The sequence below is a fragment of the Canis aureus genome, chromosome 9, assembly GCF_053574225.1.
Source record: "Canis aureus isolate CA01 chromosome 9, VMU_Caureus_v.1.0, whole genome shotgun sequence".
NCBI classification, from domain to species: Eukaryota; Metazoa; Chordata; class Mammalia; order Carnivora; family Canidae; genus Canis; species Canis aureus.
The window spans coordinates 8,686,520-8,707,561 of record NC_135619.1 but is presented as its reverse complement, the minus strand read 5'-3'; the positions used below and the strand labels follow the sequence as shown (position 1 = coordinate 8,707,561).

Below are 21,042 nucleotides of genomic sequence, written 5' to 3'. Positions count from 1 at the left end.
CATTTTCAGCACTGTACTTAACAATTTGGTTGTTTTGTTTTTGTTTTTGTTTTTGTTTTTCTACTTAACAATTCCATGCACTCTTGGTTCTTTCTTCACTGATGGTTCTTCCTTAGTCTTCTTGCTGGTTTTGCTTCATGCCTCAAGTTTTAAAATGAATTCCCAGTCCTCAGTCTTTGATCCTTTCAACTGTCTTCACTCACCCCTTGGTGATTCCATCCAGTCTTATGACTTTAACTACCATCTATACATACTAATGTTTTCCAGGCTTCTGTCACTAGCATGGACCTCTACTCTGAGCTCTATACTCTGTAGTAGGCTGTCTATTAGACATTATCAGATGGATATTTAATCAGTTTTGCTTAAACACATAAAAAATGTACTCCTAATGTTTTATCCTCAAACCTATTGCTCCCCTAATCTTCAACATATCAAACAATTCAAACAGTGGCAACTCTGTTCTTCAGGTTGAGTAACAATAATGGAAGGAGATAGTTTAGGACCTTGGGGGATGAAGTGTGTGGCACGGAGAAGGTTGACGAAAAAAGAACAAAGACTTAAGTATTCTGTTTTCCTAGTTTTCTTCTAAATCTGCTTGAATATTTGATCTTCATAAGCTTAATTTTAGGCCTCTGTAGCATCAATTTCTGCAACATCAATTTCTGCATCAATGTTTTTCACAAAAGTGACACAAAAATAATCCAGAAGAATTACAAAATCTTAGTTTCAAAATACTATGCTTATTTACAATACAAATTCTGCCCAATGATGAAGTGTTAGAAGCATTCTTTCTCTTAAGAGCAAGATAGGGCAGCCGGGGTGGCTCAGCGGTTTAGCACAGCCTTTGGCCCAGGGTGTGATCCTGAAGACCCAGAATCGAGTCCCACGACAGGTTCCCTGCATGAAGCCTGCTTCTCCCTCTGCCTCTCTCTCTCTCTCTCTGTGTGTGTGTGTGTGTGTGACTATCATAAATAAATAAATAAATAAATAAATAAATAAATAAATAAATAAATAAAATCTTTAAAAAAATAAAAGAGCAAGATAAGTGTGTCCATAATTGCTTCATCTATCTAATATTAAAGTTCTTAGCATCATCAGGCAAGAAAAATCAAATATCTAAGGATTGAAATGGATTTAGCAAAACTATTATTCATAGATGTTTTGTCTACCTTTAAAACCAAATACTCTAAAAAAATAAATAAATAAAACCAAATACTCTATAAATGATCAGAATTAATAAAAGACTGGCACTTTTGCTTAATGAAAGATCAGTAAGATAAACACTGCATTTCTATCCACCAGGATAAATGGCTAAAAAATGTAAAATTCAGCCTTTGAAAAGTTTATAACAGCAGAACCATGTCTGTATTTAAAAAAATAAAAAACAAAAAACAGAAACTAGAAATGTATCTAATGGTATTTTAAGACCTTTAATGGAGAAAAGTAGAATTCTTTGTTGAGAGATTAAAGAATAAACAGAGAAGCATACAATGTTAATGGATAAGCAGGCTAAATATGGATAAACAGACTACCCTAAAGATAATCAGTTCTTCCCATAATTCCTGGGTGGCTCAGTGATTGAGCATCTGCCTTTAGCTCAAGGTGTGATCCAGGGTCCTGGGATCAAGTTCTGCATCAGGCTCCCCACAGAGAGCCTGCTTCTCCCTCTGCCTATGTCTCTGCCTCTCTCTCTGTGTATCTCATGAATAAATAAATGGAATCTTTAAAAAAAAATCAGTTCTTCCCAAACTGATCTAAAGATTCACTGTAGTTCCAACCATAACCTCAACAGAATTTTTTAAATTTATATTAAAGACTGGCCAAGAAAAACAATATAGGAGAGGATGTATGTAGTGGATTAAAAACTTAAATATAAAAGGCAAAACTTCAAAATTTATTGAAAAAAATCAAGAATAGTCTTTTAACACTTTGAGAAAGAAAATGATTTATTCAATAAAAGTGTAAGCCATAAAGAAAAATAAATCAAAGTTGACTGTAATAAAATTAAGAACTTCTAGTTCTCAAAAGAGTCATTAAAAATTTTGTAAATACACAACATAAGAGAAGGTATTTGCAGGAAAACCATTAAAATGCTCATGTCTGGAGACATCTGGGTGGTTCAGTGGTTGAGAGTCTGCCTTTGGCTCAGGGCGTGATCCCGGGGTCCTGGGATTAAGTCCCACATCGGGCTTCCTGCAAGGAGCCTGCTTCTTCTTCTGCCTGTGTCCCTGCTTCTCTCCGTGTGTCTCTAGTGAATAAATAAATAAAATCTTTTAAAAAATGTTCATGTCTGGAACATGCAAAGAACTCTGCAAATTAATAAGAAAATGAAAAAAATTCCACAAATAAGCAAAACATTAATAAAAAATTCACACTGGAGAAAACAAGAGGGAAAAATTGCCTTGAACTCATTAGCAATCACTGATCTAGAAACAAAAAAAGAAACAAAAACAAAAACAAAAATCCAAAGTGGGATACCCTCTCACAACCACTAGACTTACAAAAATTAAAAGAATGACATAGCTAAGAATGGTTGAGGAAAAGAAGCAATAGAAATTTTTAAACACTGTTCTTGGGAGAGTAAACTTAAACAAAGTTATGGAATTATCTATTAAAGCTAAAAATATGCATACCTTCTGAATCGGTCCCAGAAAATATCTTAGAGAAATTCTTGTATTTCTTTACATGTATACCAGGAGACATGAATGAGAATATTCATAATGACTTTATTTTCAATACCACCAAATTATAAACAACACATGTGCCCATCAAAGGAAGATGAACAACTAACCATGAGATTCATATAATAAAACACTCTGATCATGAAAGTAAATGAACAACAGCTTTGTGCAATAATGTGGATAAATCTCAGAAATATAATGTTGAGTGATTTTGGAAAAGCAAGTCATAAAAGGGCACATACAGTATAATCCCATTTATATAAGGTTTAAAAACTGGCAATATTAAAATGTTATTTAGGGTTTTAAAAAAAATCTATGGAGAAAAGCAAAGGAATGATAAACATAAAACTTAAGCAATATTTTTTCTCTAGACTGGATTGTTAGGGACAGTACAAAAGGCAATTTCACTCCAAGGTTAGTGCTCCATTTAAGATGTGTTATGTATTCCTGGGTGTTCATTTTTTGTCATTATGGCTTATAATTTAAGTTATATACTATATATTTCATATAGATGATAACAGAACTTTTGGTCTCAAGTTGTTAAAACATGGTGAATTTAGGTCCCTTGATTACTATTTATAAGTTCTGTTGACTTGACTCTTAGGCAAGAGAAGGCTAGAATACAGTTAGGCTGGCTCACTTACCTGCAGCTTCATTCCAAAACCTTTATCTTCTCAAAGTGCTAAGTGAGCATGTCATGCCGTGTATCCTCCTCTTTCCCCTCCACATATATCCTTCTACCTTCCCCATTCTTCTCCCTGCCATGGGAAAGTTGTCCACATGAATGACTTTCCATGTCCTTTTCTGGTAGTTTCAGCCAATGGTGAGCCCAAGAAGATGATTGGATGGAGGGAAGACTGAGATGAGGGTACTCATCCCCTTCATTCCGCCTCACCAAAATTGTTTCCAGCTACCACTATGCCCCCGAATCAAATGTCACTGCTTCTCTCAAGGCTGTAAACCTTACATGACTTCTGATAAGTTTCTCTTATCAGACCTAGAGAGCCTAACACTTAACCTTGTATGAAACCCTGGGTAACTGCACCCAATATGTGGTTCCCTGAAACCCACACCTCTGTAAGTAGTCTCTTTGTAAATACACCCTTTTTGAAGTATTCTGAGTGGGACATCGCCTGACACAATTGGAGAGGGATAGAAAGGAAGATAGTGGACAGCCTATCAAAGTTTTTTTTTTTTTTTTAAGTATTCAGAGGAACAATGAATAGGTATTTGTTTAGAACCTGGTGACTATCTTATGAAAAAAATAAGAAAAAAAAAAAAAAAACGATAGCGGTCTTAACTCAGGGGTATTGAAGCTCCTTATGTGTTACTCCATGAGGCGGGGAAATGGCAAGCTGACCAGTGTTAGAGGAAGATGACTCTAGTAGCTTCCTGTAGGATAAACTGGAGCAAGGTCCTGAAAACAAGAGGCCCATTACAGAGGATTTGGCCTGATGGAATCAGTCTTGGAGTCCGTATTTGAGGGGACATCCACATGTGGTCCCTTTAAATTCCCAGTGCCACATCACAAAGCAGGTCCTTATCATGTTTGGCATGCCTCATCAATGAAGTGAATTCTGTCTGGATATCAGGCAAAGGATGACAGGGTAAAACAGGAATTTAGCTAAACAGCTCTTTTTTTGCTGCCAATAACATTTGAATTTGTATCCTTATCATTGCTAATTATTTTCTATTGCCCTGTTCAAATCCTTTAGCAGCATTTTTTACTCTACTCTAGGTATGTTTTGAGCCTTTATGGCACCAAAACAAATACTCATTAGTGTTTTGTTCTGCCTTCCTTTAAACCCAGTCTTTTTATATTGTTGCTTTGCCCACAATGAACTCAAATGTCTCTCTGTTTAGCACCATCTGCAGATTTAATTAATGTGCCATTTTGCTCATCTTCTAGATGATTAATAAAGATGTTGAATAAAATCAAGCTTAATACCATAATGTGTGGCACCCTGGAGCCACCTCTCTCTAAACGAATTCAAATGCAGTTTGCTTTTGTATCTGTTCTTGGTCTTTTTCAATATTCTCAATACATGTGCAAAGAGTTTTTCGTGAATCCTGTTTGGGTTTGCAAACCGGAATTGGAAGTCTCCCTGAGAAGAAAAACTGCTCCATGAATTGTGCTTGCACCATCATTGACATGACTCAGTGTCATCTGAAAGGTTGATATAGATTTCTGAATCGATATATTCTACCTTTTTCTAACACTTGAAATTCTCTGTGTTCTCATAATTACTATGTAATTCAGCCTTTTCAACAGCCAGTAACATTATCAAGCAGATTTTACATTTCTCACCAGGAACTTGAGACTCAAATTAATTTCAAGACAGCTAATGATAGTTCAAGCTCTAGGATTCTGGAATCCATACTTCCCGATGCTTAATTTGGTGTTCTAACTAATTGAGATATGCTACCTTGAGTTTAAATATGAGTTTTGGGGAGGACTCTTCTTAGCATATCTTCAACTCTGTGTTCGGAAACGGAAGTTAGAAAGATTTTATAAATTCCCAGCAACATGAATTTTATTTTTTTTCAATGCTTTGTTTGTGGTGGTTCTTACTGATATTAAGCCAGATATTAAAGGCAAACAAATGAGAAAATGATAGGTGGGTCTTATAAATGTTTCCCTATAGGCAGTATACACTTCTAGATGTACACATAGATAAGCTTATCTTTCTGTTGGTTTAACAGAAGGCACACAGTAACTCAGAGTCAGCTAGGCTGTTATTAATGCCAGTTTATTACTTATGAGTGGGTTGTTCTGGCTGATTTTCTGCTTCATAAGAGAGATTTTACTACCCTCCCTTAGGCTGGGTCCTCCGCCTCCTGCTCAATCACTGAACCCCTGAATTCATCCCAAGGCCACAGAGACCTCTGGCCTCTATTAGCCAGCACTCCGTTTCCTCTACAGGGAGAAATGCCAGGAGCTGACAGCGTATTCTTCACTCACTTTTGCCTCTGGGGTGATTGGCAGTGGAGGGTTTCTCAGCCCGGCTGTGCTGCTGATTTCCGACTCACTGCAGGGCCCCTTTGTGCATGAGGCCTGTCAGGAGCTCTTAGGCATGTGTAGGAGGCATGAGGGGCGTCTCTGTGCCTGGTCCAAAACTGATGATAAAGAGCCGGATGAACAATGAGAACCACAGACAGCAAAGTTGAGTATTTCTTCATTAAGCTTCTGCCTCTGGCTAGTTCTTAGGACACCGTGAAAATCTGGTGATCCCTGGGCAAGTTACATAATTTCAGTTTTTCTCCTCTATAAGGATAATAATAAAGTAGAAACTTCAGTGGAGACAAAACATGTAACGTGCCCAGGAAGTAAAATGCATAAATGTATATTGTGCTTGCTAGGACTCCTTTCCTGTCCCTTAAGCCATTATAATTCTCTACTAAAACCTAGTCACCACATTGTTATGTTGTAAAGGCATTCACCTTCTTAAGGAAATTAGTGTAGCACAACATATAAGGAAACCATTATTTTAGGTGAAGTTTTTATATATCTTTGAATAATAAGTAGAAAGTAAAGCATACTTTTTTAGCCTTATGTTAATAAACTTTTAAGTGAAAGTCATTATTAACCAAAGATAAAAATAGAACATGTTTCAAGCCAACTCTTCAGGGTACAAAGTAGGATTTGGTATATAAATTCTAACGCTTATCTCTTCCCCAGACCCCAAGGTCTGACCTTAGGGTATGAACAAGAGAACTAAATCAAATGGGAATTAGACTTCAGTTTGATCATAAAACTTGGAGAATGTGTCAGGGACTTGAAGCCAAAATGAGATTTCTTTCGCCTTCAAGGGTGGCCAGGTCTGTAGTATTATCCACTCTAATGTGATTCTTCATTTGTATTTATTCTTTAAGATACTCTGTCTCAGGAGCAAATGAGAAAGGGTAGCAACAACTTTATACCAGGCACTTGACATATATTATTTCATTCTCTGCCCATCTAAGTCACGTGACAGATACTATCACAAGTATTTTACCGCTGAGGAACCTAACGCTACGGCCGTAATCAAGGTAATTTAGAAGGAAAGAGGTGGAAGCAGAATTAAGATCCATCTCTGACTGATCTCCAAGCTGTCCAAGCAAGCTGCAGTATGTTCAGTTAATGAAAACAAAAACCACACAAAAACAGACACACTCACATGCTTATTTACAATCAGCCAAACTGTGAAACTGGGAAATATATTCTGGCAAAAACAAGACCATTCACTTTCCAGCAAATATTTCTCTGGTGTATCTGCTATTGCATGGAATCTATCCATGCTCATTTTAAGTTATTTTTTGAAGCCAGGTTTTACCATCTTAGCCAGTATTATCTGATGAGATTGAGTACCGCCTATACCCTTCAAAGTTCTCCCATGAAGAAACTAAAACCCAGGAACTTACATTCCCCAGACTCAGTACCAACTAAGAGCAGGTGTATGTGTAAGGGTAAAGCCTCTAGGGCTTTCTGGCTTTCTTCTGAAAATTACCCAGACTAGTGTTTTAGACAGCCAGGATCCTCTGCTTCCTTGGGCCCTCTGCCCTTCTGGATATCCTGAAAGCCTGCAGAGGCTCTCTTCTCTTAATTCTAAATTTGTTCCTGCTTGAAATATCTAGCATGCGAACTTAAAAAACTCCATCCTAGGGATTGGCAAACTACAGTCCATGGAAGAGTTCTGGCACATGGTCTGTTTTTATAAATGCAGGTTTATGAGGACCCATCCCCTCCTGTTGATCTATGTATTGTCTATTGCCATTCTTTCTCTACAGTGTCAAAGTTGAGTAAATGCAACAAGAGAGCAAAGAACCCACACGGTCAACAGAATAATAGCCTCCAAGATGTCCTTGTCTTAATTCTAGGAACCAGCAAATATGTTAATTTATATGGCAAAAGGGACTTTGCAGATGTGGTTAAGGATCTGAGATGGGAAGATTATCCTGCATTATCTGGGTAAGCCCAATATCAGGGTCAGGAAAGGGATTCAGAGATGTACTACTACTGGCTATGAAGATGGAGGAAGAGGCCACAATCCAAGAAATATAGGTGGTCTTGCTGCTGGAAGACACAGGGAAACAGGTTCTCCCCTATAATCTCCAGAAACAGTGCAGCCCTGCCAACATCTTGATTCTAGGACTTCTGACCTCAAAAACTATAAGATAATATATTTGTGTGGTTTTAAACCCCTGAGTTTGCAGTAATTTATTATTGAATCAACAGGAAACAATGCAATCATAAAGTCTAAAAAAGTATTTATGATCTAGCTCTCACAGAGTAAGTTTGTTACCTCCTGCTTTCCCAAACATACCCTCTTACGGATGATTCTGATTAGTGATGGAATATTTTTTTCTCTGAGACATTGAATGAATATGGCTCTTGTCAGCCAAAGGTGGCCCTGTCTTTAATGTAAAGAGATGAATATTGCCATTAGTAGTAATTATTCAAATATCACTAGGAAGCATTTTGAAGAAGATTGTTTTCCCATTGACTGCTTAACATGCATATTCCTAATCTCTTTGACATCTATGCAGTTGCCACGTGGTCATCATGGGCCTTCTCTAGCTCACCATTTTCTTTCCATTCTAATGAGTTCACATCATCTTTTTGGCTCATGGCTTTGGTGGCTTTGGTGATATTCCCCCTACTATTGGTTCCCCTTTTCTCTTTGCATAAAATTCAGACACTTTATCGGTCACACAGTATTACTTTAAATTTTTTTTTTTTTTTTTTTTTTTATTTATGATAGTCACAGAGAGAGAGAGAGAGAGAGGCAGAGACACAGGCAGAGGGAGAAGCAGGCTCCATGCACCGGGAGCCCGATGTGGGATTCGATCCCGGGTCTCCAGGATCGCGCCCTGGGCCAAAGGCAGGCGCCAAACCACTGCGCCACCCAGGGATCCCTATTACTTTAAATTATTTGCCTCTCCCTCATCTCCTGTACCATTTTTTATTCATCATGTTGCTTTCTGATGAACTTTTCTACTCACTCTTGCTCATCCTTCCAAATGTTCCATAACTTCCAGAAAGCCAGCAGTATATACAATCTAGAATAGCATACACTTGCCCCCTCTCTGATCATTTCTTTCTGGCTAACACTCTCTATTGGCTACAAAAAGGGAAGTGCTTGGGTGACATATCTTTGAATTATACAGGACAGCTTGGCAGGTACCAAAAATTTTCTACTCACAGATTGATTGTCTCAGACAATTCTAAAAACACATCTGTCCCCAGTGATTTAATTTACTTGATAGTAAATCCATTGTAATCTACTCAGATAACAACTTGCTATTTATATCAAACTAGTATCCAATTCTGAGATGTTAAATATAGGATTCTCCACATTTCCTGACACTCATTTCTAATAAACCATGGCATACGCAAGAATGAACATTTAACTTTATAGAGAATCAGCTGCAAGGCAAAAGGGTTTAAAGCACCAGGTCAGATATAAGGCACAAGAAAGGCCTCTCTTTCTAAACTAAAGGGAGCATTTAAAAATTCTTAGAGCTAGAAAAGTCTTTACAGACCATTCATTGCAATCCTTTTATAAGAGTGAAGGAATTGACACAATTGGAGAACTCAGATGGCTCACTCAAAGTCACATAGCCAGCCAGGAAGAGAGTCAAACTTGAACCTATGGCTTTTGACTTCAGCCCACAGATCAGCACCCTTCTTGCTAATACCCTGAAGCAATACCAGAGAGTCTACTCTGGATGCCAATAGTTCCATCCATTTTCTCAAAACAGATTTATTACACTTAGAAGTTCAGAAAAACACTTTGTATAGTTGTACTATACCAACTAAACAGCCCTGGGTGCTGATAAGTACTTTTATAAGTGAAAGCACGTTTGTGGGAGGGGGATTCAAAGTGGTTGCTGTTCCTAATCTGGTAACTGAACTTTAAAATATTCTGAGGAAAAGATGTCTGTTTTATTAAGAGAAATGTCATCCCAGCAAAAGTTCTAAATTCAGTGTTATAGATAACTAGGTTAAGTTGAAGATATTACAAAGAAGGATACATTAGCCCAGAGTTGTGTTCTTTTTCTATTTTCCCCATGAGTCTTTGCAAAGAGACCTGTTCCATCCTAAACTAGTGCAAGAAATGTTAGTTAAGAAAAATTAGAGAACGAGAAAGAAAACCACAGTGGTGTGTTTAAGTTGCAACTGGTTCTGTAATACCTTAAGTGCCTTGTGAGAAGGAAAAGGGGCTTCTTAGACATACTTGGAAGGAAGTTTATAGTTTGAGAACAGACGGGGATTGCCAATGTAAGAAAATATAATTGTACTTTAAAGACTATCTGTAAAAACCCACAGCCGTTGGGTGTAACATTTGACTAAAGTTTTGACCACATACATCATGAACTATCTATCATTCAGAGGCTGCTGTACACTCCTCCACTTAATAAGGTTAACCACTGAGTGTGGACACATCTGTGTAACAATACAGGTAGAAATCCGTTTTATAATAACTTCACAAAACAAAATGTCATTTCTGAGTAATTTCATAACTGTATCAGTTACCTTTATGTCTAGGAAATGTGGTTCATTAGCTGTTATCAATTATTAACTGAAAAATTAATCACATTTAAGGAAAAAATATGAGGCACAAAAACAATGTAATAAGTCACACCATTAAAATGATAGAATGTGATAAAATACATGACATACCAATCTCTAGTCATACTGTGTCAGTCTAATTGGTGACAGAATCCTATTCAGTATCTTTAAATTCCAGGATCTGATATTATATAGGTTGTTTAATCATTTTTTTAAATAATATTGAGTGTCTGTTATGTGCCTAGCAATGTGCCTGGCTCTGGGGGACAAATGATGTATCAGAGTGGTCTCTGCACCCAGGAGCATTATTAATTCTCCTTATGAAAATCTTAATCATGATCCAAGACTGATTCTAGCTGGTCAAAGCCTCATGATAAAGGCATGGCATGACAGGTGCAGGGACTGGCCAAGAAGTGTGTGGCACCAATCTGCTGTTCAGGTTGATATCACTTTGCCGCATAGATGCTTTCTATCCAAGTGAGTCAAAATTTCTATTCTCTATAAAGTATACTATTTATATAATTTTTTATTTCTCATATTGTATTATAGCTTATCTCATTTTCTAGTATATGCTTAGAGATGAATTTTCTTATTAAAAAAATAGATTGAAATTATGGTGCCAAATAGGTTAGTATTCACTGCACAGGATCGGAGGAAAATCACTATTCAGGGAAAAGGGAGAGTTGGCTGCTAGTCAAAGTGACCATATAATGTAGAGTCTACCCAGGACACCACTGACAGTGGCAGGGGTGCTATGAATAAATATGCCAGGACAATATGTGCAAAACAGGACTAGACATATATTCATTTGGGTTTTACCACCAGGTCTGCCATTTATAAACCATATCTATGGATAAGTAGTCCCATCAAGACATACCCCTTCTTAAAATGCTCTGGTGGCTTTCCATCACACTTAGAATGAAATTTCAAGTCCTTACCAAGGCCTGCATGCCTCTAAAGGATCAGACCCTGGCTACCACTCTCCCTTCCACTCCCTATCTTTCTTGGAGTTTCTCAGACTGCCAAAGATGTTCAAGTTCAGTGGAGCTGAAGTGTTCTCAGCCTTGAACACCCTTCCCAGAGAGCCTCAAGGCTCTGCCCTTCTCCTTATTCAAATCTCCCTTCAAATGTGATCTCCCAGAGGCACCTTCCCTGACATCCTACAGGGTAGGATGTATCTACAATGCTTGGACTGACCCTAATTTCTTATGCCATACATACATATGTTGAAGCTTGAAATACATATGATTTAATTTCTAGTCTGTAAATCTTTACTAATGTAAAGAATGTTGGCATTGAATTAAGCATAGTATTTACAACATTCCTAAGATCCTACCTAATGTTACCTGCCTTCTAATTCTTTTCCCAGCTTCTCCATGCAGTTACTCAGTTCCTTCCCTGTACTTATAACCTGCTACATATCTTATTAGAGCCCCTATTGCACTGGGCATCACCAGTCAAAGAGGCCAAGAGGGCAAGGTATACTTCGGGAAATAGGAAGTTCGGTATGGGCAGAATGGGGTAAATGGACAGTGGATATGCAGACAGAAGTCCAATCTCAGAGACCAAGTTTTTAAGATCTATTAAGCAATTTATATTTTATCCTAAGGTGATAGATGGTAATTCAAAGATTTTAAACAGAGGAATGACATGATCAGAGTTGCATTTCCAAAAGGCAAATCTGACTGGCCTGTAAAGGATAAAGTGCAGGGTAACAAGACTTCAGGATGGTCCTAAAGCATTCGTTACAGAATCGTACCTAGAAGTGATGATGGCCTGACTAAGCGTGGTGGCCATGGAGGAAAGAAAGGAACCTGGAGAAATCAACCTCTCTGTATCTCTTAGACTTTTTATTTAATGATTTCATCAACTCTCCAGGTTGAGATTCAGCTATATTTCTATGAGAGGGAAAACTAAATACATTACAGCTCTCCATGGCAGATAAACTTTAACAAGTGAATGACTGACTGAATTGGTTCATCTAAATTCTTCTCAGATTGTCCCAAGTTACCTTTTAAGAAAAAAGTAAAATAAAATTCTTGGTGAAAAAGATTGATATATTTAAGGTAAGAGATAAAACAATGCTATTACAGCCCAAAATTATTAGTGAATCTTTAATTTTAATAGTCTGAATATTGCGTTGCCCTGTGGACTGATTAAAGGGATACAGAGAATCCTGTTTAAGAACTTCTGCTCCTAGAACAGTGATGACTGAATGCCTGATTCTTAAAAAGGTATGTTTAACTTAGCAGGTTTTCATGATAAGAATCATACAAGATATGTGCTTCAGTATTTACCTGAGCAGTACTGCTTTCTGCTACCCTCTAGTTCTTATTAACAACCAGTGGTTTGCAGGGTGTTCTACCCACATTTTGAGAGAGAATGAGTCTCTGTGGTGTGTGTGTGTGTGTGTGTGTGTGTGTGTGTGATCTCCAGATAGAAAGGTGGTGCAAGAAATATGGAAGGAGTCAGGAATATGAGGGCTATTCTATTTCCTGAAAGCTCCTGATATATCTACCATTTCCTTAGTTTGTTCTTTTGTCAAAACAATAAAAATACTGGTCAAAATGCAAAAGATGCTGAAGGGCTAATCCACTAGCACTTTAGCTCAAATAGTTGATTATATTCTATTTGTGGGTCAAAGATTTTAAAGATAAGTGATATACAGGAGATAATTTCTTAAAACAATATAATAATACATATTCACTAGAGAATACTTAGTGAATTTAGGTAAGTGATAAGAAGAAAACTTAAATCATTCATATTTCTATTACCCATATGTAAACACTTAATATTTTAAAATACTCTATATTTTATATGTGGTTTTTAAAAATTCTTTCAAATGGCTGCAGAATATCCTACTCTCTGGACATAGCATAAGTAGGTAATAAATCCCCAAGTGTTAAAACTTGAAGTTGCTTTCAGTTTTTAATTGTCGTAAATAATACAGCAATAGATATTTTTGTAGCTCAGTGTAAATGTGGAGTGACTGTATGAAAGAATTTATGGGCTACAAGATTTTTGGCATATATTTCAAAATAGATGGTACCTCCCTAGACCTCACCAGCAGCCTTGAAAAAAAATCTCTTTTATCAAATCTTTGTTAAATTTGGAAATCTTTATTTTAAAATACTGTTTGCCAGGGTAGTATATGAAAATGGCATTTTGTTACTTTTAAAATTTTTTTTTGGGCTACCAGTGAGGCCAAACACATTTTTATAATATGCCAAGATGGTGATATAGCAGAATGATTGCCTTTCTCTTTTATGATTAAGTTAAGGGGGGTCTGGGTGGCTCAGTTAGTCAAGTGTCGGACTCTGTCTCTGTCTCTTTCTCAAATAAATAAATAAAATCTTTAAAAAATGATTGGATTCTATGGAAGGAGCCTCGGTGTCCATTGAAAGATGAATGGATAAAGAATATGCGGCCTATATATACAATGGAATATTACTCAGCCATTAGAAAGGATGAATACCCATCATCTGCTTTGACGTGGATGGAACTGGAGGGTATTATGCTGAGTGAAGTAAGTCAATCGGAGAAGGACAATCATCATATGGTTTCACTCATACGGGGAATATAAAAAATAATGAAAGGGATTATAGGGGAAAGGAGGGAATATGAGTGGGAAAAATTAGAGAGGGTGACAAACCATTAGAGACTCCTAACTCTGGGAAATGAACAAAGGGTTCTGGAAGGGGGGGTGGACAGGGTGACTGGGTGATGGGCCCTGAGGGTGGCACTTGATGGGATGAGCACTGGGTGTTACACTATATGTTAGCAAATCAAATTCCGATAAAAAAAAGTACACAAAGAAAAAAAGATTAAGTTGAGGAACACACCATGAAATACACACTACTGTGGGAAATCCATAGACTGGAGAACGGGCTGTTATAAACTGATGTGGGAGGGATGCAGCTTTGACCTGAGGCAAGAGGCAGCAAGGCAAAGCTGTGGGGGAATAATAAGAATTGTTGAGGTTCATCTAGTGCTTCTTTTTTATCCTTAAAATAAAAACCTGCTTGATGATACACTTGTGTAAATTCCGACCTCTAGTCCCTTCAGGTCCCTGAAGAATAAAATCAGGGTAGAGTGTGAAGGCATAAGAAAATAAGTAGGGATTAACCAACTAAAGCATCCAAATTTAAAAGGCTGATTAACTGTTATATAAATTACAATAAATATCAATAAACTTACCTGATATAGCTGTTTACATGAGCATATTTAAAGTCTAAGGATATAAAAAATGAAGAATCAAAAATAACATATAATATCAGATAAAGGGCACCTGAGTGGCTCAGTGGTTGAGTGTCTGCCCTTGGCTCAGGTCATGATACCGGGGTCGTGGGATCGAGTCCCATATCAGGCTCCCCACAGCGAACCTGATTCTCCCTCTACCTGTGTCTCTGCCTCTCTCTGTGTGTCTCTCATGAATAAATAAATAAAATCTTTAAAAAAATAATATCAGATAAATGCTAACCTAAATTGTTCCAATTTATTTATATTATCAGGTTAAATAGGTTTAGAATAAAAAATATGCTCACATGGTTATGGCATCATGATAAAATTTCAGTTTGCCAAGAAGATATAATTATAAATGTGTTTATAGCCAAAAATAGCCTTAAATACATAAGTAATGGATAAATTTGCACCTTCTTAATGATAGCAACATACTTCTCTTGATTGTTCATAGACCAAGCTGACTGAAAATTACTGAGAATATAGAGGAATGGAGCAGCAAATTTAAAAATTGATATAAATGATGTATAGAGAGTTCTGGCAGAGTGTGGAGAGAGGAGGATAATTTAATGATTATATGCATGGTCAACAATTAGCTTGTAACTTAGTATGAAAATAATAGAAACCTCCCAAAAACATACTGTTATATATCCCATAGGTTAATCTACAGAATGCAGTAAAAGAGGTATTTTGGGACACCTAGGTGGCTCAGTTGATTAATCATCTGCCTTCAGCTCAGGCCATGATATCTGTCCAGGTCCATCAGGCTCCCCATCCTGCAATCAATTTATCCAGTTTTTTTCAATCTTCTTAAAACTGTTGTTTGTTTGTTTGTTTTCAAATTGTGTTCTAAATTATACCCATACTTTACATTTAGGGAGCTCTTAAATCTCTTTCAATCTAGATCCATGGCCACCTCAGTTTTGTTTATTATACCAGTTTTTGCAGAAATTGAGTCAGTGCCCTGTAGAATTTCTCACATTCTGAATTAATTTGATTGCTTCTTCTTATGGTTTCATTTAACTTGTTACTCCATCTCTTCCTTTCCTTGAGTGGAAGTTAGCTCTAGTGGCTTGCTTAGATTAAAGTTAAAAATTTTTGGCAAGAATAAAAATAAGTAGTATATTTGTTTTATCTTGGCTCTCATAACTAGACATATGATGGCAGGTTCATGTTGTGACAGCCTAATCCCTACATTTTAAATTTTTGTCTCAAACTTTAATGGTTTCATTAATCAGTGAAGAAGATTTCTCTGAAGACAATTATGTCATTAGGGACAACCAGTATGTTGTATCTTTTAACTACTCTATTATTCCTTTCATATATATTAAATGGAAATCTGTGGTAAAAAAAAATGTTCTCTCATCATGCAGGGCTGTTTCTACTGAAATATAGTTCTTACAGAAATTAAGAAATAGATTTCCAGAAAAATGCAACGTACCAAAACTGACTAAAGAAGAAATAACATCCTCACAAGGATCTCATAACTATCAGACATTTGAAGCAAGGGTTTAACCTCTTTACAAGCAGAAAAAAAAAATATCAGGCCTAGATAATGTTGGAGAAGAGTTTCCAAACTTTCTGTAAAAAGAATATCCAATTTTTCACAATCTTGCCGATAACAGAGAAAGGCTTCCTAATTAATTCTATAAGGACAGTATATAACTTTGGTATTAAAACCAAACAGAGGAATCCCTGGGTGGCTTAGCAGTTTAGCACCTGCCTTTGGCCCAGGGCACGATCCTGAAGTCCCAGGATCGAGTCCTGCCTCAGGTTCCCAACATGGAGCCTGCTTCTCCCTCTGCCTATGTCTCTGCCTCTCTCTCTCTCTCTATCATGAATAAATAAATTTTTTAAAAATCTTAAAAAAACCAGATACAGTACCAGACAAGAAAATTATAGATCACTTTTATTCATAAATTTAAGTATCAAAATCCTTAAAAAAATTTAGACAAAAAAAATCAAGCAATGAATTTACTATTCCTCAACCAAGTTGGGTGTATCCAGGATATGCAAGGCTGGTTTAATATTAGAAATAAACAAGATCATCTCAAAAGATGTTGGAAAGACATTTTATATAACTAAACAGTTATTCAAGATAAAAAGATCTCTTAGTAAATTAAAAAGAGAAAGGAAATCCCTTAAACCTGATTATCTAAAGACAAACCTCTTCATCACCTTAAGTGATAAAATGTTAGAAGTGTTGCCCTTATAATCAGGAATGAGGCAAAGAGACTCATTTCCATTCAAGCCCACAATAAAATTCCACGTAAGCCTATCTAATTAGCAAACATTTCTGTTTGGTAATTCTACGTTGAAGAGACTGGATCCATACAACCTCTTATACATTGTTCGTTGACCTGTAAATTGGTGAAACCACTTCGGAAAATAGAATAATGCTATATCCTAAAGGTATGTGTTATATTACATACCTTCTATGTTATTTACCTTGTATACCTTAGAACTTAACAACTGTACCCCAAGGTATACAGCTAATGCCTTGCCCATGTGCCACCGGAGATATTCACAAGAATGTTCATAAGCACTGTTCCCAGCAAGAACCTGGGAACAAAACAAATGTCTATCAGTAGAAGCAGCCAAAGAATGAGCTACTGTAACAAAACACAATACCTTTTATATAAAGTTAAAACAACTAAAATAATCTGCTTTTAGAGCTACATCTAAATGCCATGAAATAGGGATCCCTGGGTGGCGCAGCGGTTTGGCGCCTGCCTTTGGCCCAGGGCGCGATCCTGGAGATCCGGGATCGAATCCCACATCAGGCTCCCGGTGCATGGAGCCTGCTTCTCTCTCTGCCTCTCTCTCTGTGACTATCATAAATGAATAAAAAATTAAAAAAAAATAAAAAAAAATAAATGCCATGAAATAAAACATTATGTAAAAAGGAAATCCGGGAAATTATAAGGCCAGGATTTAAAATAACCATTCCTTCAGGTGGTGGTGAGGTGTTAGGGGAAAAGGACTGGTGGGAACTAACAGGATAACATGTTGGTTATTGTTAGGTCCTACCTTTGTTTTATGTGGTGGGTTCATGGATGTTTGATACATTGTCAAAAATATTGTATCTAAATAACTGAAAACATACATGGGTCAATGATGAGAGTATGTCATAAACTTGTGATTAGCCCAATTCTACATACTTGAAATCCAAGGAGAGAAATGGAAGGCTTCTTTTGAGCTTTTTACCATTCCAGCCTAGCTCCTACTCCTGAACTTGGGGGTTGCTGGCCTCCTACCAGCTAAAATTATCAACAACTCGTTCATTGACCTCCCAGCGCCATCTAACATCTCTGCTTGATTTTTAGCTACTTGAGAGCCGGAAAATGGTAAGGTAACAAACTTTTATCTTTTCACGTGTTTGCCTAGTATTTATCCTATGTAGAGCACCCAGAACATTAATGAACACAGCAAGCATAATATGTAATGCTGGCTATCAATGTGACAAGAAAACTAGGTCAATCTCTCCAACCCTTAGTCCTCAGTTCAAGTGGTATCTAAAGAAATACGATATGTGAAACATTTTGGAAGAATAAATATCAGAGACTTAAAAGGTACAATAAATAATCATATACTCATCTATTCGCTGATATATCCAGCAAACATATTAAACTAGATCTCTGTATACTGATATATTTGAGGCACTGGTAATAAAAGGATGGAGGGATAATAGTCCATGTTGTCTAGAAGCTTCATTACTCAAAGGAGACAAAATGATGACCATAGTTGTGGAACCTAAAACAATGACCCCTAGGTTAAAATGTCTAAACTTAGAATTTCCAGAAAATCCAGATACATAAATCATCATTGTAATTACACCAGAGGTAAATCGTGTTGGATCATAAAAGAAGGAATGACTACCTGGGATAATCAGGAACTACTTGATGAAGTGGCCATGGTTCTTGGGAACTACATTTTATTTATTTATTTATTTATTTATTTATTTATTTATTTATTTATTTTATAAATTTATTTTTTATTGGTGTTCAATTTGCCAACATATAGAATAACACCCAATGCTCATCCCATCAAGGGCCCCCCTCAGTGCCCGTCACCCAGTCACCTCCACCCCCCACCCGCCTCCCCTTCCACCACCCCTAGTTCGTTTCCCAGAGTTAGGAGTCTCTCATGTTCTCTCTCCCTTTCTGATATTTCCCACTCATTTTTTCTCCTTTCCCCTTTATTCCCTTTCACTATTTTTTATATTCCCCAAATGAATGAGACCATAAAATGTTTGTCCTTCTCTGATTGACTTATTTCACTCAGCATAATACCCTCCAGTTCCATCCATGTCGAAGCAAATGGTGGGTATTTGTTGTTTCTAATGGCTGAGGAATATTCCATTGTATACATAGACCACATCTTCTTTATCCATTCATCTTCTGATGGACACTGAGGCTCCTTCCACAGTTTGGCTATTGTGGACATTGCTGCTATAAACATCGGGGTGCAGGTGTCCCGGCGTTTCATTGCATCTGTATCTTTGGGGTAAATCCCCAGCAGTGCAATTGCTGGGTCATAGGGCAGATCTATTTTTAACTCTTTGAGGAACCTCCACACAGTTTTCCAGAGTGGCTGCACCAGTTCACATTCCCACCAATAGTTCAGGACGGTTCCCCTTTCTCCACATCCTCTCCAACATTTGTGGTTTCCTGCCTTATTAATGTTCCCCATTCTCACTGGTGTGAGGTGGTATCTCATTGTGGTTTTGATTTGTATTTCCCTGATGGCAAGTGATCTATACCCTAAAAACTACAGAACACTTCTGAAAGAAATTGAGGAAGACGCAAAGAGATGGAAAAATATTCCATGCTCATGGATTGGCAGAATTAATATTGTGAAAATGTCAATGCTACCCAGGGCAATTCACACGTTTAATGCAATCCCTATCAAAATACCATGGACTTTCTTCAGAGAGTTGGAACAAATTATTTTAAGATTTGTGTGGAATCAGAAAAGACCCCGAATAGCCAGGGGAATATTAAAAAAGAAAACCATAGCTGGGGGCATCACAATGCCAGATTTCAGGTTGTACTACAAAGCTGTGGTCATCAAGACAGTGTGGTCCTGGCACAAAAACAGACACATAGATCAATGGAACAGAATAGAGAATCCAGAAGTGGACCCTCAACTTTATGGTCATCTAATATTCGACAAAGGAGGAAAGACTATCCACTGGAAAAAAGACAGTGGGAATGGTGCTGGGAAAATTGGATGTCCACATGCAGAAGAATGAAACTAGACCACTCTCTTGCACCATACACAAAGATAAACTCAAAATGGAGGAAAGATCTAAATGTGAGACAAGATTCCATCAAAATCCTAGGGGAATTACATTTTAGTTCATATTTTAGTTCATTACATTGGGTGTAGTAAGATACATTCTAAAGAATAAATAGGGTTGGTCAATCAAATGAGAGAAGAGACAATATATATAAACTCAAGGATGTGTCATATCACGTGGTGTATCCTGAGAATTTTAATACTCTGCTAAAGCCTAGGTATTGTGGGAAAGGTGAGCAGTACAAGTAAGTTAGTTATGTTGGCCCTTGACAGTCTGGCCCAGCCTATCATATTATTTCAAAATTGCTTTACTCTTAGTAACATTAAGATAGTATTAGGGACACCTGGTGGCTCAGTGCTTGAGCATCTGCCTTTGGCTCAGGGCCTGATCCCCAAATTACGGGATCGAGTCCCACATTGGGCTACTTTCATTGATCCTGTTTCTCCCTTTGCCTGTGTCTCTGCCTCTCCCTCTGTGTGTGTGTGTGTGTCTATCATGAATAAATAAATAAAATCTTTAAAAAAATATATAGTAGTATATACAGGCTTACTCTCATCTTGGCCCTTGCTATTAAAATATTTTCTGCCAATTAAGCTATTACTGATCATCCAACTCTGAGTTTGCCTCAGGAGTGCTGTGGATGGAGTTGCTTACTCTTTTTCATGCTGACTTCTCACATTTTTCTCTATTTTTAAAAACACATCTTACTATTTGATAAATGAAAAATCATTTCTTGTTATTAGTTTAAATTCAGCCCTCAAATTTAGTTTCACTCAACAAAGGACTTTGTGTAAAAGCAACCTTTGATGTCCTCAAAGCCAGCTCATAGTTGAAAGTGTGGGCGAGAGTAATCAAATGGGGACCTCTAACAAACCTGTTCCCCTTACCTCTGCAGCAGCAAACACTAGCTGCTAGAATATGCTCCACAGGTCATGGGGAGCTGTACATCATTCATTGCCATGGCTCTTGTGACTGGGGGCTGCTCATTCACTCCCAGAGCTGACCTGAACTTGCCTAGCAACAGGATGTTGTTGCTAATGGTAACCATTCCATGGGGAAATATTTCTTCTGGGTGTTTGGGGTCTTTGTCTTTAGAAAAACATAATAGTTTGATAGGCTCTATAAGTGTGAGCAGCAAGGTTTCAACCCATCCCATTCTTTTGCCTCCTGTGCATTTACAAATATAGAAATTTCCTCAGTAGGAACACAGTTTACTTTTGAGGATTGGCCTCACTCTTGATTCAAATACCTACACTTTTTTTTAACCT

At 37.2% G+C, this 21,042-nt stretch overlaps 1 long non-coding RNA gene across 1 annotated transcript; it reads right to left on the bottom strand.

The window, feature by feature from the left end:
- Positions 1-1,967: 1,967 nt before the first annotated feature.
- On the bottom strand, positions 1,968-20,791 carry LOC144320024 (uncharacterized). The gene is made up of 3 exons (XR_013385617.1): positions 20,662-20,791; positions 3,326-3,439; positions 1,968-2,248 (listed from the first exon to the last, which is right to left on the bottom strand). It is a non-coding gene; the product is annotated as an uncharacterized LOC144320024 (long non-coding RNA).
- Between the last annotated feature and the right edge of the window lie 251 nt (positions 20,792-21,042).